Source organism: Myotis davidii, unplaced genomic scaffold (genome assembly GCF_000327345.1).
Source record: "Myotis davidii unplaced genomic scaffold, ASM32734v1 scaffold657, whole genome shotgun sequence".
Taxonomy (NCBI): Eukaryota; Metazoa; Chordata; class Mammalia; order Chiroptera; family Vespertilionidae; genus Myotis; species Myotis davidii.
In genome coordinates this window covers 320,360-325,773 of record NW_006287917.1, presented here as the reverse complement: position 1 = coordinate 325,773, position 5,414 = coordinate 320,360, and the positions used below count along the sequence as shown (strand labels likewise).

The following is a 5,414-nucleotide window of genomic DNA, read 5'->3' as shown; positions in this document are numbered from 1 at the left end:
AATTTAAGAGACTACTTAAGATTAGGCACCTATGGGCTTACCAGTGAAGTGTTCAGTAAATGTTCACTAAATGAATTAATGGATAGTCTTGTGACCTCTGAGGTCTATGGCATGTAGTCCATGTATACTTAGTCATTGCCATGATCTGGTTTCCTTTCCTTCTGGGTACTCACTGGACTACATTTCCTGGGCTTTTGGTAGTTATATTGAACCTTATGTCTAATTCTGACCACTGGGCTGTAAGTGGAAGCAATATCCATTATTCCTGGAATGAGGCAAGGAAAACTCTGTCCCTCTCATGGAAACTAGAAGACAAAGCCAACCAAATCCTTGAAGGAAGCTGTCTTAAGTGACTTGACCCTCAGGAGACACTTTAGACACTTTCTGAGCAAGAAATAAATGGGTTTCACCACATTTTCAGGGATTTTTCAAGGTTAACTAGTTACTGCAGCAGAACATAGATCCTCTTGACTACTACATGTTCAGTACATACTTAAACCCTACAAACATGCAAGAGTAATGCTTTAAAAAATACTCCACCTATTTTAAAAACTACTTATTGTACCTCAAGAAAAAATTACTCAAAGGTTAAATGTTTAAAGTAGTATTCCCAACATAGCAAAAATTCACAAAATACTGATAGATCATATACTCACAATATGCTTAATTCTTATTACATCTGTTTCATATTTTAAAGCTTATTTACTCAACAAACAAACGTATATTTAAAAGTTAATGATACAACATATTGGATTCTTAATAGAAATCTCAACATATCAGTGGCTCAAAAGCAACATATGTAAATTGATTCTACCACTTTCCACCATGTGAGCAAATTTAGAACATAAAACATTAAGCAATAAAATTGGGATTAAAACTAAGTACTTCTAATTGCAAAAATAAGATTATTGTAAATCTCTACAATTATTTTGAATCCATTAGACTTAGTTCAATCTTCTCTTAAGCATTCATTACTTCATTCAACAAGTTTTATTTCCACTTGCAATGTACCTGATACTGTTCAAAGTGTCTGGGATACAAAAGTGAACAAGTTAGAACAAGTCCCTGACCTCATGGATCTTTGACTCTAGTGGGAAACGGGCTAGCTCCTAAATAAAGATATAAAAAGATATGTGACATAATGCTACATAGTGAAATATCTTTTTAACATAGGTAAAACAATTATTATTGAAGCTAGGTGATTTAGTGCATAAAAGTTCATTATACGATTCTGTTTACTTTTGCATACACTTTAAATTTTGCATAGGCAGCTTAAAGGGATACTCAAAGAAAGTCTCTCTCTCTCTCTCTGTGCATGTGCCATTTGAGCAGAGACCTAAATGACATTAAGGAGCTAGACATAAAAGCACCTGGGAGAAGAATCTTTCCAGCAAGATCTGGGAAAAGTAACAGGAACTGCAAATAAACAAAGCATTCTTGGCTTAAGTATATTTAAGTATATAGAGAGAGAGAGAGAGAGAGAGAGAGACACTAAACCCTTCTCAGGAACTTTCAACTCAGTTTCTCTGCTCGGGCTACTGATAATTGTGTTTATGAATTTTCCTTTGTCGGAACTGATGCTCTGTTTGGGCCATTCCATGCGGGTTCCAGCTCTTTAACAAATATTTTAGCACTTACCCTATAAAAGGCACTCTTCAAGTACTGGAGATTTTAGCAGTGAACAAGAGACAAAAATCCCTCTCATTGTAGAGGGCAACTCTTTGATGTGATTATCTAACACATCCTCCATTGGCAAATACTTATCAAGTATCTTCTATATGCAAAATTCTGGAGCTAGAAAGTAACTCCTGTCCTCAGCAGTCTTGGTGCTGTTCACTTCTCGATGCATGCCTGATTTCAAAAAATCTGACACAAGGACATTGTATTTGACGAGCAAAGGATTAGCAAGAAGAGTCATTAGGCAATTATGTTTCCTATTTGTCTGTTTTCCAGCCCACATGCCCGCACACACATCCTCCTGATACCCAGAATAACTTTGGACAAGAGGACAAAAACTCAGAGGGGTCTAGCCACTTACGAAGGCTAGGATCATCAGTATGTTAATTGCCCTGTCTAAATCTGATTTCCTACATCTCTAAAAGGAGCAATTAGATATGATAACACAGAAAAAGCCTGCTAATAAGTGTAGAGAGCCACAATGATCCAAATTTTTTGTTAAAGCATTAATGAGCACCTAGAGTCTACTGTCATGCCATCTGAGAAGTCCAACATAAATATAAGAAATGGACTCAGTTCAGTATGAGATGAAAAAATGTAAATGGGGATGTGGATTAAAGAACCTTAGAGAATCACCTGGGTTTTTTTTTCCACTGGAAATGTTTTTTGCACAAAATTAAATAAAATTTTGATTTTTTGAGAGGAGGGATGAAAAATGAAACTACTAATAATTGATTACTTGGCAACACCTGGGTTTTTGAGGGAGGCAGAAATAGGAACTACTTAAATCATTTTTTACATATTTAAACTGATTAATGTGCAAAATCCATTGCATTTAATTTATGAGCAGTGATTTTTCTCTCTATCTTAGTACCTTGTCTTTAAAAGAATGCGGTATTACTACTATCATTATATCTGTGAAAAGATTTCAGAAAGTAAAGGCAGCTATTCAAATCTGCAGCAACACAGTGGAAGAGAGATCAACCTGATACATTTTTAAAGTTCAGTTGATGACTAGTGAAAAGTTTCTTTATGAAGATTGTGAATCTAAGAGAATTCTAAGAAAAGGAGGAATCCTCTTCCCTGGACCATTCAGAAATACATGAACATATTTGAAATATTGAAAGTAGAATCCTTTGAAAGTAGAATCCATTAAATGTTAATGAACTGAATTGTTTTAATGAGTAACAGTGATGATCTGATACACCAGTTATATAAAATCTTTTCTCAGTGGAGAAATCTATGAGCTACAAATTAATTCAATTACATTAAAAATATAGCCAACACTTCCTATCACATCCCCCAAAACACACTGATATAATAATAAATTAAAATTGAACTTTTTTGGTAATCTGAGGAGAGAGCTGGTCATAACTCATAAAATTATTTTAAGAAAAACATTTTAATTAAAAAGAATAGATATTGGACAGCTTGGCCTTTTGAAGCTGCGGACACACTGATTTTGGACCAGTATCACTGAGACAAGCACTGCTAAGGATCAGAAACATAAATTACAAGCACAGGATGAACTAGGAAAATTAAGAGTGATGGGAGAGATTTGCAAAGGTGGTTCTTGTCCCAATCACGCTGGCAATAACCTTTCAGTAATTTGGAGATTCCAAAATGGCGGCAGAGTAAGTGGAAACTACACTGATACACTTCCAGGACCAAACTGGAATTACAACTAAAATACAGAAAAACCATCCTGAATAATTAACTAAAGACTAGATGGAAAGAACCCTAATGACCAGGGATGGAAAGTGGAGAGCACATAGAGACTGGTAGGAAGGGCGGAGGCACAAAACTCTGGACAGGCTCCCAAAGATATCAACTGAAGTTCCGGAGTGATATTTCAGCTGAGGAGGGTTCCCACGGAGAACTCAGGAGTTTAAACCACAAGCCTGGCTCCCAAGACCAGAGCATCATAACTGAGAAAGGTGCCCACATAACATCTGGCTGTGAAAAGCAGCAGGGTTTCTATAAGCTAGGGAGAGATAGCTGGAAACGCAGTCACCCCCTTAAAAAGCCAACACATAAAATCCTGTGTGCAGCCACTCATCTTGGGTTCTGGCTGAGGGATGATAGAGTTGATTGGAGCTGTGTGAGCAGAAGCCAGGGGCTAGAGCTTGAAAGGCAGACACCCTGGTTGGTTTCCTTTGCTGAATCATTCACTCATACTGCAGAGGACATCTTTGTCTGGCAGAACTTTACCATCGAGGCAGCTTTTTGCCTGGTAAAAAGCAATTGCCCCAACCAACTGGAAAAACGCTTGCCCCACTCTGAAGTTTCTGAAGCCCAAAAAGAGAATAGAAATAACAATCAGCCTATAGACAGAAGAAATTACACATCCCTCTTCCCCATTGAAAAACCTCTCCCCACAACTGTGGGCAATAGCCTGAGGCTACTCAAGACAACACAATCAGTTAGCAGGCAGAGGTGGGTCTCAGGGTCTTTGAGCCTTTACCTTATCTAATTCTGAGCCCGGGACTAGGAAAAGCAGACCTTAGTGTACATCTTGGTCCTTTCCAAAGGTACCCAGTCCAAGCATAGGAAGCCACAGCTGTGGATTGCTGATAGCTCCATGCAGGGTACTCAGGGCCAGACACAAACAGCATTTGAAATTGTACTGCACTAGAGATTGGGAGTCGTAGCAGATCTACCTAATCCATAGACACATAAACCCAAACAGGCAGCCAAAATGGGGAGACAAAAAACACAAGCCCCAAATGAAAGAACAAGAGAATTCTCCAGAGTAAAGCTAAATGAAATGAAGATAAGAAATTAATCAGATGTAGAGTTCAGAATAATTATGGTAAAGATGCTCAACAGCATCAGAAAATATATAGTAACTATGTAAAAAGACCAGTTGGAAATAAAGAATGACATAGCACTAATAAAGAACACATTGGAAGGAATACATAGCAGATTAGGGGAAGCCAAGGATTGGATCAGTGAATTAGAAGACAGGTTAGAAAAAAATCATTCAATCAGAGAACCAAAAAGGAAAACAATTAAAAAACAGAGGACAGCTTAAGGAAGCTATAGGACAACATGAAAAGTAATAATAGTTGCATCATAGAAGTTCCAGAAGGGGAAGAAAGTGAACAAGGAATAGAGAACTTGTTTGAAGAAATTATGGCAGAAAACTTCCCCAACCTGGTGAAAAAATAAGTCATAGAAGTTCAGGAGGCACTGAGAGTCCCAAACAAGAAGAACCCAAACAGGCCAGACACATCTTTATTAAAATACCAAAAATTAAAGACAAAGAGAGAATCTTAAAGGCTGCAAGACAAAAGCAATTTGGTACCTACAAAGGAGCTCCCATAAGGATGTCAGCTGATTTTTCATCAGAAACTATACATGCCGAAACCGGTTTGGCTCAGTGGATAGAGCGTCCACCTACAGACTGAAAGGTCCCAGGTTCGATTCCGGTCAAGGGCATGTACCAGGGTTGCCGGCACATCCCCAGTAGGAGATGTGCAGGAGGCAACTGATCAATGTTTCTCTCTCATCAATGTTTCTAACTGTCTGTCTCTCTCCCTTCCTCTCTGTAAAATATCAACAAAAATGTATTATTTAAAAAAAAAGAATATACAGACCCCAGAAGAGAATGGCATAAATTATTCAAGGTGATAAAAAGCAAAGATCTGAAACCAAGATTACTATATCTAGCAAGGCTATCATTCAAAATAGTGAAATAAAGATCTTCCCAGACAAAAAAAAAAAAAGCTAAAGGA

The 5,414-nt window shown here is 37.6% G+C and overlaps 1 protein-coding gene across 2 annotated transcripts in view; it reads right to left on the bottom strand.

Moving 5' to 3' along the window:
• NOX4 (NADPH oxidase 4) overlaps nucleotides 1-5,414 on the bottom strand; it is a 167,558-nt gene that overhangs the window by 38,305 nt on the left and 123,839 nt on the right. The window lies entirely within an intron of this gene.